General features: G+C 46.1%; 1 long non-coding RNA gene and 1 pseudogene across 1 annotated transcript; one reads left to right on the forward strand and one right to left on the reverse strand.

Annotated features, from left to right (window-relative positions):
- The window catches only part of LOC147118673 (uncharacterized), a 55,779-nt pseudogene that overhangs the window by 18,228 nt on the left and 24,839 nt on the right, over window positions 1-12,712 (forward strand).
- LOC147118674 (uncharacterized) lies at window positions 6,348-12,112 on the reverse strand. The gene is made up of 2 exons (XR_015077940.1): window positions 11,262-12,112; window positions 6,348-8,582 (listed from the first exon to the last, which is right to left on the reverse strand). It is a non-coding gene; the product is annotated as an uncharacterized LOC147118674 (long non-coding RNA).

Genomic DNA, 12,712 nt, shown 5'->3' on the forward strand with positions numbered 1-12,712 from the left:
TCCCAATCTATTGCCATTCAAATAATAATCTGCCTTCCTGTTTTTGCCACCAAAGTGGATAACCTCACATTTATCCACATTATAGTGCATTTGCCATGTTTCTGCCCAATCACCCAAGCTGTTAAAATCGTACTGGAGTTTCATGACATCCTCCTCACAGCATACCCTCCCACCCAGCTTTGTGTCGTCTGCAAATTTGGAGATATTACATCCAATTCCCTCGTTCAGATCATTAATATATATTGTGAACAGCTGGGGTCCTAGGACCGATCCTTGCGGTACCCCACTAGTCACTGCCTGCCACTCAGAAAACGACCCGTTTATTCCAACTCTTTGCTTTTCTTCTTCATGTCTTCTTCATATTCATGTCTTCCGCTTCCACACACAGGTTACCTTTATAGTCCCTAATAGGCTCCACTTGTCTTCCTTGCCAATATTTTTTCATGCCCTCTCTTTGGTTTTCCTCTTTGAAATAGTGCCATAGGATCTTTGATGTCCACCTGAGAGAGCAGACGGGGCCTCGGTTTAACGTCTACTCCAAAAATCGGCACCTCCGACAGTGCAGCACTCCCTTAGCACTGCACTGGAGTGTCAGCCTAGATTTTTGTGCTCAAAGTCTCTGGAGTGGGACTTGAACCCACAACTTTCTGACTCAGAGGCAAGAGTGCTACCAACTGAGCCACTGGCTGACACTAAAGAACAAGCAGTTCTGACGAGTCAGAGTGATCATAATATGATAGAATTCTTCATTAAGATGGAGAATGAAGTAGTTGACTCAGTGACTAGGGTCCTGAATTTAAATAAATGAAACTACGATGGTATGAGGCGCGAGTTGGGTAGGATTGATTGGGGAATGTCACTCAAAGCGTTGACGGTGGATAGGCAATGGCAAGCATTCAAAGATCGCATGGATGAACTACAGAATTTGTACATCCCTGTTTGGCATAAAAATAAAACAAAGAAGGTGACTCAACTGTGGCTAACAAGGGAAATTAGGGATAGCATAAGATCCAAGGAGAGGACATATAAATTGGCCAGAAAAAGCAGTAAACCTGAGGATTGGGAGCAGTTTAAGATTCAGCAAAGGAGAATAAAGGGATTAATTAAGAGGGGGAAAATAGAGTATGAGAGTAAGCTTTCAGGGAACATAAAAACTGACTGTAAAAGCTTTTATAGATATGTGAAGAGAAAAAGATTGGTGAAGTCAAGCATAGGTCCCTTGCAGTCAGAATCAGGGGAATTTATAATGGGGAACAAAGAAATGGCTGACCAATTAAATACATACTTTGGTTCTGCCTTCACAAAGGGGGACACAAATAACCTCCCAGAGAGGTCGGGGAACATAGGGTCTAATGAGAGGGAGGAACTGAATGAAATCAGTATTTGTAGGGAAATGGTGTTAGGGAAATTGATGGGATTGAAGGCCGATAAATCCCCAGGGCCTGATAATCTACATACAGGGTACTTAAGGAAGTGGCCCTAGAAATAGTAGATGCATTGCTGGTCATCTTCCAAAATTCGATAGACTCTGGAACAGTACCCATGGATTCGAGGGTAGCTAATGTTACCCCGCTAGTCAAAAAAGGTGGTAGAGAGAAAACGGGGAATTATAGACTGGTAAGCCTGATATCGATAGTGGGGAAAATGCTAGAGTCCATTATAAAAGATGTAATAGCAGAGCACTTGGAAAACAGTGACAGGATCGGACAAAGCCAACATGGATTTACAAAAGGTAAATCATGCTTGACTAATCTACTGGAATTTTTTGAGGATGTAACTGGTAAAATAGATAAGGGAGAACCAGTGGATGTGGTGTATTTGGATTTTCAGAAGGCTTTCGATAAGGTCCCGCATAAGAGATTAGCATGTAAAGTTAAGGCACATGGGATTGGGGGCAAGGTATTGACTTGGATAGAGAACTGGTTGGCAGACAGAAAGCGAAGAGTTGGAATAAACGGGTCTTTTTCCGAGTGGCAGGCAGTGACTAGTGGGGTACCGCAGGGATCGGTCCTAGGACCCCAGCTATTCACAATATATATTAATGATCTAGACGAGGGAACTAAATGTAATATCTCCAGGTTTGTAGATGACACAAAGCTGGGTGGGCGTGTGTGCTGTGAGGAGGATGCTGAGAAACTCCAGTATGATTTGGACAGGTTGGGTGATTGGGCAGAAACATGGCAGATGCAATATAATGTGGATAAATGCGAGGTTATCCACTTTGGTGTCAAAAACAGGAAGGCAGATTATTATCTGAATGGCAATAGATTGGGAGAAGGGGAAGTGCAACGAGACCTGGGTGTCCTTGTGCACCACTCGCTGAAGGTAAGCATGCAGGTGCAGCAGGCGGTTAAGAAGGCAAATGGTATGTTGGCCTTCGGAGCGAGAGGGTTCGTGTACAGGAACAAGGATATCTTTCTGCAGTTGTACAGGGCCTTGGTGAGACAACATCTTGGGCTAGATTTTCAGTTGCTTGCGCCAGCAGTTAGCGCCTTAAGAGAAGTGATTTTCGGGCGCTATGCGTGTAGCGCCCGGGCGCAGCGCAGTTTGCGCCCCGCCCCAAATTAAGTTGCCCGTTAGCGCCGGCGCAAAGTTTAGCGGCCGCCCGGATGCGCGCGCAGAAAATGACATCACATCCTCGTGCAACGCCCTTTGGCCGCCCCGAATCCAAACTTCAGTCGGACCGCCCCATTGTGCGGCTGGCGTCCAGAGCGTTTGTAAAATGGAACGCAACAGACCCTGGGGAGCGCAAATTAAAGGGCACTCCTCATGCACTATAAACGGCAGTCTGCATGTATTGTGTGGAAGGATCCAGTGTGTTGTTGTGAACGGTGTATTTATGTTTCCGGGCACCACCACCACCTCCTCCTCCTCCTCCTCCTCGTTTCCCCCCCAGACTCTGCTTTTGAAAAGAAGACATACACCCTTCCCCTTTAAGAGCTCACTGGCACCAGAGTGTCTGCCGTGCGCTGCGCCCGAGCTCGGGCGTTGCGCTCTGCACCGCCGGCTTAGCGCCTAAAGATAGTCGTGGAACGCCTCTTTTAGCGCTCCACCAACCTCTTCGGGCGAAGCCACTGAATTTTTGGCAACGGGGCGCTACTTTGGGGCGGGCGCTAACTTCGGGCGGGCGCTAAGGTTAGCGCCCCAAAACTGTCTATACTGAAAATCTAGCCCCTTGAGTATTGTGTGCAGTTTTGGTCGCCTTATCTGAGGAAGGATGTTCTTGCCATGGAGAGAGTGCAGCGAAGATTCACCAGCCTGATACCTGGGATGGCAGGAATGACGTATAAGGAGAGATTGGGTCGATTGGGCTTATACTCGCTGGAGTTTAGAAGAATGAGAGGGGATCTCATTGAAACTTATAAAATTCTGACAGGACTAGACAGACTAGATGCAGGAAGGATGTTCCCAATGGCCGGGGAGTGCAGAACCAGGGGTCACAGTTGAAGGATAAGGGGTAAGCCATTTAGGACAGAGATGAGGAGCAATTTCTTCACCCAAAGAGTGGTGAACCTGTGGAATTCTCTACCACAGAAGGCAGTAGAGGCCAATTCATTAAATATATTCAAGAAGGAGTTAGATATATTTCTTCAGGCTAAAGGGATCAAGGGATATGGAGCGGAATCAGGGACATGGTACTGATTTTGTTTGATCAGCCATGATCACATTGAATGGCCTACTCCTGCTCCTATCTTCTATGTTTATGACGAAGGGTCATCGACCTGAAACCTTAACTCTGTTTCTCTCTCCACAGATGCTGCCTGACCTGCTGAGTTTTTCCAGCAGTTTCTATTTTTATTAAAGAAACGAGGGAGTGATTGCTGACTGGAAGAATGTTGGGTCGTCCTGAGCATGCGCACCTCCCTGCGACTGAGGCGAAACACCGACTCGCCCCCACCTGAGCCGCACACGCGTACCAGATGTTGTGGCTCCGCATGCGCGACCGATGTTCCAACCGCGGGGTTTTGTGCGCTGAGCATGCGCGTTGTGGACCGATCGGGACGTGCGATTGTGGAGCAGGAGGGAGAGCGCGGAGGCCATGAGCACATGCGTGGGACTCAGAGTCAACAGAGCGCTTTCTGGAGCGCGGGGGCTTGTGGGTATTACAGCTGCCATTACTGCTGATCCTTTCAACCAACCTGTGCAGCAGCTGGGACCTGTAAATCAGCTTCACTGCCCCTGGGGTCGGAAAGGAGAAAATTAAACAAATGTTTGCCTCTGATCCTTTTCTGAACTCAATTTACAGGGTTATAGAACTGAACAGGTACAGGCGGGAAGCTCAGACCAAACGTCACGTCAAGATCTGCCAGAGTCGCTCGATTCATCAGGACCTGAATATCATCGGCCTTTGCACATGGAAGGAGAAAACAGCGATGACAAACCGCACACGTGTTCAGTGTGTCGACGCGGATTCAGCCGATCGCCTGACCTGCTGAGACACGTGCACCGTCACACCGGGGAGAAACCGGGTAAAGGTGGGGATGGCGGGAAGGGATTCAGTTCCCTGTCTGCATTGGAAGTTCAACGGCGCAGTCACACCAGTGACAGTCCGTTCACCTGCTCCGTGTGTGGAAAGGGATTTGTTTGTTCATCCCACCTGCAAACACACCAGCGAGTTCACACTGGGGAGAGGCCATTTCAGTGTTCTGACTGTGGGAAGAGCTTTAAAAGCCCCGGGGAGCTGAAGGAACACCAGCGAGTTCATCTGATGAGAGACCATTTCAATGTTCTGACTGTGGGAAGAGCTTTAAAAGCTCCGGGGAGCTGAAGAGACACCAAAACCTACACACTGGGGAGAGACCGTTCACCTGCTCCGTGTGTGGGAAGGGATTTGCTCAGCCCTCTAACCTGCTGGCACATCAGTGAGTTCACACTGATGAGAGACCATTTCAATGTTCTGAGTGTGGGAAGATCTTTAAAAGCCCCGGGAAACTGAAGCAACACCAGCGAGCTCACACTGATGAGGGACCATTTCAATGTTCTGACTGTGGGAAGAGCTTTAAAAGCCCCGGGGAACTGAAGGGACACCAGCGAGTTCACACTGATGAGAGACCATTTCAGTGTCCTGACTGTGGGAAGAGCTTTAAAAGCCCCCAGGATCTGAAGGGAAACCAGCGAGTTCACTCTGGGGAGAGACCCTTTAAATGTTCTGACTGTGGGAAGAGCTTTAAAAGCCCCAGGCATCTGAAGGGACACCAGCGAGTTCACACTGGGGAGAGACCAGTTTAAGGTTCTGACTGTGGGAAGAGCTTTAAAAGCTCCGGGGAGCTGAAGATACACCAAAACCTACACACTGGGGAGAGGCCGTTCACCTGCTGCGTGTGTGGGAAGGGATTCGCTCAGCTCTCTAACCTGCTTGCACATCAGCAAGTTCACACTGACGAGAGACCATTTCAGTGTTCTGACTGTGGGAAGAGCTTTAAAAGCCCCAGGGAGCTGAAGGGACACCAGCTTGTTCACACTGATGAGAGACCATTTCAGTGTTCTGACTGTGGGAAGAGCTTTAAAAGTGCCAGGGAACTGAAGGGACACCAGCTTGTTCACACTGATGAGAGACCATTTCAGTGTCCTAACTGTGGGAAGAGCTTTAAAAGCGCCAGGGATCTGAAGGGACACCAGCTTGTTCACGCTAATGAGAGACCATTTCAATGTTCTGACTGTGGGAAGAGCTTTAAAACCCCCTGGGGAACTGAAGGGACACCAGCGAGCTCACACTGATGAGAGACCCTTTAAATGTTCTGACTGTGGGAAGAGATTTAAAAGCTCCGGGGAGCTGAAGAGACACTAGCGAGTTCACACTGGGGAGAGGTCGTTCACCTGCCCCGTGTGGGAAGGGATTCACTCAGTCATCCCACCTGCTGTCACACCAGCTTGTTCACACTGACGAGAGACCCTTTAAATATTCTGACTGTCGGAAGAGCTTTAAAAGCTTGAAGAACCTTAAGAGGCCCCAGCGTCTTCACACTGATCATAGAATCTAACAGCACAGAAGGAGGTGATTCGGCCCATCGTGTCTGTGCCAGCTCTTTGAAAGAGCTGTCCAATTTAGTCCCAAACCCCAGCTTTATCACCAGAACTCTGCAAACTAGTCCTCTTCAAGGACATGTCCAATTACTGTTTGAAAGTCCCTGTGGAACCTGATTCCAGCATCCTTTCAGATGGTGCGTTCCAGATCTTAACCCTCTGTGTGAAAACAATTCTCCTCATTTCCCTCTAGTTCTTTTAGCAACTATTTTAAATCTGTGACCTTTGGTTACCGACCCACTTGCCAGAGTGAACAGTTTCTCCCTACTTGCTCGATCAAAACCCCTCTGTTGCGAAATTAAATAATTAAGTCCGCACACTAGTCTGTAAATGGTAAAGAGCCAAGCAGTTTATTTAAAAGACAAAACTATTCAACAGTACAATACAAACAGTCCGCGGAGGTAACTAAAGGCTGATCAGGGAGTACAGCTAGAGCTCCTTTAGCTCGTTCCTGGCTGTCTCCTCGATTGACTTCAATTTCTATTATTTAAGTGTACAAAAGCCATGGATACCTCGTGCACAGCTCATGACATTGTTCTAATTGGCTTAAAGCCCGCATGCACAATTCGTTACATTGTTCTAATTGGCTTAAAGTCCGCATGCACAATTCGTTACATTGTTCTGATTGGCTTAATGCCCACATGCACAATTCGTTACATTGTTCTGATTGGCTTGAAGCCCACATGCACAATTTGTTACATTGTTTTAATTGGCTTAAAGCCCACATGCACAATTCGTTACATTGCTCTAATTGGCTTGAAGCCCGCATGCACAATTGCTGACTGTCACATGATCTTTATGATCTCATCAGTTGTTCCCCACGTGGTTTTACTTCCCTAGTTCATGGCTGGTGCTTCTGTCTCCGCTGTCATCCTGTGTGCAAGCTGCACCGTTAACCCCTTAAGTCCTGAATGGCACCTATGTTACCCTTCACTAAAAATCCACTTCAAACCCTCCTTTGGTCCTTGGCTACCCCAGCTCATGAGACCACACTAAACTAAGTTATGCCAATTCGTCCCGCCCCCTGTTCGGTGATCAGCCGATGGGTTAGGGAGGAATAGGTGCGTGATGTCAGTGGTTAAATTCCACTACTCATCAGATTCTTCCTTTCCTCAAGTACCTTTACTATCTGCTGGGCGCGGCGTCTTCTGCAGGATGAGCAAAAAATGAAAGCATAACCAAGAACTAAGACTAATTGTGCTGCCACCAATATGTGTGATATGATACGTATCCACAGGTGGATATTAACATTTAGTCCCCAATTCCAGGCCTTCATATACCACGGAATGTAGCGAAGGTCTGTCTCAATGTCCTTGCCCAGCTGGCGCAGCTCCTTCTTGAGAACGTGGTATCTCTTATTCTTAGGCAGGTGGGGTATTGGTGCAGCCAATTCACTCTCATACTGGTACAAATCCTATTTCAAATCATCTGTTACATTCAGGATAGTGGTTTGCCGCACATATATGTATGTCATTCGCGCTTGTCCGATCGTGACCGGTAGCCTCAGGGTAAAACAGAAATTAGGATTAGTAATGTTACATTCCAGACCATCATAGCCATATCTTCACTGATTTGTGACTACGCAGTATTCCCCCTTTCCGCGGTAGGCTGAGTGTGTGCGTTCGCACTCTGATGGGCTTATTTCAAGGGCACAACCGATTGTTTGGTTGAATCCGCACCCATCCTCACTTCCCCAGCCTACTGGCTGTGGACATATAGTTAGGCTTCCTACCCTGCAGCACCCTGTTTATGAGACCCCTCTCATGCTTCCATTCCGTTTGATCCCATACTGATCCATAGGGTAGTACCACATGTAGTCCTCACCCGGGATGAGTCCCAAGTTCTCTGCCTCAACCTGGGGATATGGTCCCGATTCTCCCCTTGCCATCACTGGAATCATTAGGGCCATTCTCACCAGGGCTGAATGTGAGTCTGTGCACGCACCAGTCACGTGAAAGACCCGAGTCATTCCCTTCAAGGTGCACGCGTCTAGCGACCCTGGGTGTTGTGCTAGGCGGAACAGGTGGGTACCGTTTATCCAATCTGGGACTTCGCCTCGGTGTATTTGGTCGAGGTTCTCTATGACCTGTCCAACCATCCATCCCCCGTAAGCATGGCAGAGATCCCTTTGGACCTCCGTTCTTTCAGAATCAAATTCTTGATTGATTAGGCGATTAATGGTGACAGCATGGCCCTCCAGGACTATAATCCCTTTGGCTAAGCTCTCTGCTGCCCCATCACCTTCCCGCACAGCTCCTTTGACTGCGTCTGCCTGCCCCTGCAGCAGCTTTCTGACTGTGTCTCTAAGAATGTCCGCCCGTACAGATTATCCATTTCCCCACGTCTGTCTTCTCCTCCTGACCCCGTTGGCCATGTATCGGGGAGAGGATGTCATCCCAGTATATTCAGATGTTTGGACTCGGTAGTGTCCTTCCACGGACATGCTGGGTTTGAACTTTACTCGCCCCCTGTTGAGATGCGTCGCTTCTGGTTTTCTTTTCATGGGGGTTGCTCCGCAAAGTATTAGGATCACAAGTCTTCCGCATAGTTCCTTCATTCTGTTAATTCAATATAGGCCCCCGAATGGGGTGTGTTAGATTCATTTCAAATCAAAATCAAATCTAATCAAATCAAATCAAATCAACTTTTATTGTCATTGTTAGTGCACAAGTGCAGTACAACGAAATGTAGACTTGCGGCTCCCGAGAGTGTACATTTAGATTAAGACATTTAAACATTCAACATACATTTGGCTTGTAATACATTAGCATAAACATAACCATAATAAAGTGCATTGGCCGATGTGCAGGCTTTAGAGTTTATTTGTGGAGTTCAGTAGGATGACAGCCCTGGGAAAGAAGCTGTTCCTAAATCTGGTCGTACGGGTGCGAATGCATCTGTAGCGTCTCCCAGATGGCAGGAGGGTGAACAGACTGTGGCTGGGGTGGTAGGGTCTTTGATGATGGACCGTGACCTCCGTAAACAGCGTTTCTGGTATATGTGCTCTATGGTCGGTAGCCGGGTGCCGGTAATGCGTTGGGCAGTTTTGACTACCTGCTGCAGGGCTTTCCGGTCATAGTAGCTACAGCTGCCATACCATACTGTGATACAGTTTGTCAGGATGCTCTCTATTGTGCAGCGGTAAAAGTTAGAGAGGATCAGGGGTGACAGGTTACATCCCTTCAGCCTCCTTAGGAAATATAGGCGCTGCTGGGCCTTCTTCACTAGAGAGGAGGTATTGAGGGACCAGGAGAGGTCTTCCGTGATGTGGACTCCGAGGAACTTAAAGCTGTCCACCGTGGCCACAGTGAAAGTCTGGTTTTAGTAGGTTAATTAACCTCATAGCTCCAATTTAATCCAGATCAATTTCTTTTAAACTAACTTGGAAAACAAAGCAAGAAGCCACATTAACAAAAAAACAATTTTCTTCCAGGCACACCGGCAACTGTAACTTCAAGGCTGAAGCTTATCTTTTGTGAAACAGTGAACAGATAAAACAAAACAAAATAGCACATTCTTGCAGAAAACAGTAAATTACGTCATATTTCTTATTGTCCTTTCTTCAGATATCTTTCCAAACTACTGTAAAAACATTGAATATAACTGGAGAAAAATTAGTTTTTCACATTTAAACAAATCAAATCAAACTGCTTTGGAAGATTTCACCATAGCAACTGTGACTCCAAGGTTAAATCTTAGACTGAAACTTAATCCTTTGTTAAACAAACTTTCTGTTGCTCTTCTCAGTTTTTACACACCAGCTTAACTTAAATTAGTTCAAAGATTTTTTTTCAATTCTGGGGGCACAATCTTATTCGCAAATTCTTAAAACTTCCAAAATCCAAGACAAGACAAAAGGGTTAAATGCTTTTTTAACACAGAGAAGCGAGTGGAGCTAAAACAAACATGACAGAATCTTTCTTTTAAAGACAGACTTTCAGACAAAAGTAATACTGTAACTTCTTAAACATTCATAGTCAGGAAAAGTTTCACACTTTAACACACATTCTCATACAAACTCAAATTCCAGCATATTTTTACGGTTCCTTTCACTCAGCAAATCTTGTGTTTTATTTGTCTCGGCACAGATGATAATAACTTCCATGTTGGTAAAGCTTTAAGTTTATCTTTTTTTCTTTTTAAATCGGTGACTCAGCAGCTTTTCCTGGCTTTCCAAATCCCTTTTTTTCCCCCTCCTTTGCTGAGTTTTCAAATTGGTTAGCCTGCAAATTAGATCTTTTTCCTTCTTTATCTCTCCCTTCTGTTTCAATTCCTTACATTGTTTCTGGTAACAAGCTAAGATTACCATTCCCCCTTTTCCCTCTTTATCTTTGGTTTGTCCCCTCCACCAAGCCCTGTGGATCGATTAACGCTCCCAATTGTTCGAGAATGTCGATTCCTAATATTGTACCCTCCTTATTGGGACAAACATAAAATTGTGCAGGGGTTAGAATCCCTGCCACCTCCAATAATATTACTTCACTTAAATGCGTTCTTGTGGCAGATCCCCCAACCCTGGTGATCAAAACTGTCCATTTATTTGCTGCCTGTGCTCCTTGTGTCACCATCAAAGGTGCAACGGCGAGGCCTTCTCCCTCCTCACTATCATCATCATCTTCTCCTTCCTCTGTTTTATTATACGGAGGAGGTGGTGGAGCGGTAGGTGTACATGATCGGGGGCCAAAGAGTCCCCTTTCACTCTGACTCTCCTGAATTTCTCTCAGTTTTTTTTATTTCTGCTCTGGCTGCTTTTAATTCCTCTATTTTTGGTTTCAGTTTAAGGTTACACTGTGAAAGCTGTCGTACTATTATTACACCGGCCTTTTGGGTACGTTTAGTTTTCTCTTTTTGCCACCAAGTCTTTAGAATGACGGGGTCCTGACTTGGATCCCATCCGTCTCTTAACATTTTGTCGATTAAGCCCTTCCGGTCGTCTGAATAGAATCTAGTAAGGGTTCCTTCTTCACCCCAGTCTAATTCTTTCCCCGACGCCATTTTGTGGTCTGACCTTCCCCGGCTTTACATACAACTTCTACTTGAGTTTATGTCCGTTCAGCCTCTCCATGCGACTTAAATCCTATCCCAAAATGTATTTACACAATAATATACATAGTAAAAGACTTGATGTCAACACTCGTGCATTTATCTTTCAGTCTGACCGGCTTTTATCACAATGACAATGTCCCTTCCAATACTTTGTCTAATGTTTACACGTAATATATCAAGATTATACTCACTACACGTCCAAACGCGTCTGTCCTTTTACCGCTTTACAGATTCGTCACGATTCGGATACTCGTTCCGCAGACAGACGGGTGACCGCCTGGATCATGTAACTTTTCCTGGGTGGTGTCCCAAATCTACTCACCCCCTTGTGTCCTCTTGGCCATTGTTCGTCCACGTTCCGACGTATCCTGCCGACGACGCCAAATGTTGTGGCAAAATTAAATCATTAAGTCCGCACACTAGTCTGTAAATGGTAAAGAGCCAAGCAGTTTATTTAAAGTACAAAACTATTCAACAGTACAATACAAACAGTCCGTGGAGGTAACTAAAGGCTGATCAGGGAGTACAGCTAGAGCTCCTTTAGCTCATTCCTGGCTGTCTCCTCGATTGACTTCAATTCCTATTATTTAAGTGTACAAAAGCCGTGGTTACCTCGTACACAGCTCATGACATTGTTCTAATTGGCTTAAAGTCCACATGCACAATTCATTACATTGTTTTAATTGGCTTGAAGCCCGCATGCACAATTGCTGATTTGTCACATAATCTTTACGATCTTCTCTGTTGCTCCCCACGTGCTTTTACTTCCCTAATTCGTGGCTGGTGCTTCTGTCTCCGCTGTCATCCTGCGTGCCAGCTGCACTGTTAACCCCTTAAGTCCTGAAGGGCACCTGTGTTACCCTTCACTAAAAATCCACTTCACCCTCATCATTTTGAACACCTCTATTAGGTCTCCTCTTAACCTTTTCTGCTCCAAGCGGAACAATCCCAGCTTCTCCAATTTCTCCACATAACTGAAGTCCCTCATCCCTGGTACCATCCTGGTCAATCCTCCTCTGCACCCTCTCCAAGGCCTTGACATCCTTCCTAAAGTGTGGTGCCCAGAACTGTAAACAAGACTCCAGCTGAGGCCAAAAACCTGCAGCTATATAAAACCCTGGTTAGACCACACCTGGAGTACTGTGAGCAGTTCTGGGCACCAAACCTTAGGAAGGATATATTGGCCTTGGAGGGAGTGCAGCGTAGGTTTACCAGAATGATACCCGGACTTCAAGGGTTAAGTTACGGGGAGAGATTACATAAATTAGGGTTTTATTACCTAGAATTTAGAAGGTTAAGGTGTGAACTGATCGAAGTTTTCAGGATATTAAGGGGAACAGATAGGGTAGATAGAGAGAAACTATTTCCGCTGGTTCGGGATTCTAGGACTGGGGGCATAGTCTAAAAATTAGAGCCAGACCTTTCAGGAGTGAAATTAGGAAACACTTCTACACACAAAGGGTGGTAGAAGTTTGGAACTCTCTTCCACAAACGGTCATTGATGCGAGATCAATTGTTAATTTTAAATCTGAGATTGATAGGTTTTTGTTAACCAAAGGTATTAAGGGATATGGGCCAAAGGCAGGTGTATGGAGTTAGGTCACAGATCAGCCATAATCTCATTGAATGGCGGAACAGGCTC

The sequence above is a fragment of the Somniosus microcephalus genome, chromosome 4, assembly GCF_052327205.1.
Source record: "Somniosus microcephalus isolate GS21.2 chromosome 4, FLI_Smic_1.0, whole genome shotgun sequence".
Lineage (NCBI taxonomy): Eukaryota > Metazoa > Chordata > Chondrichthyes > Squaliformes > Somniosidae > Somniosus > Somniosus microcephalus.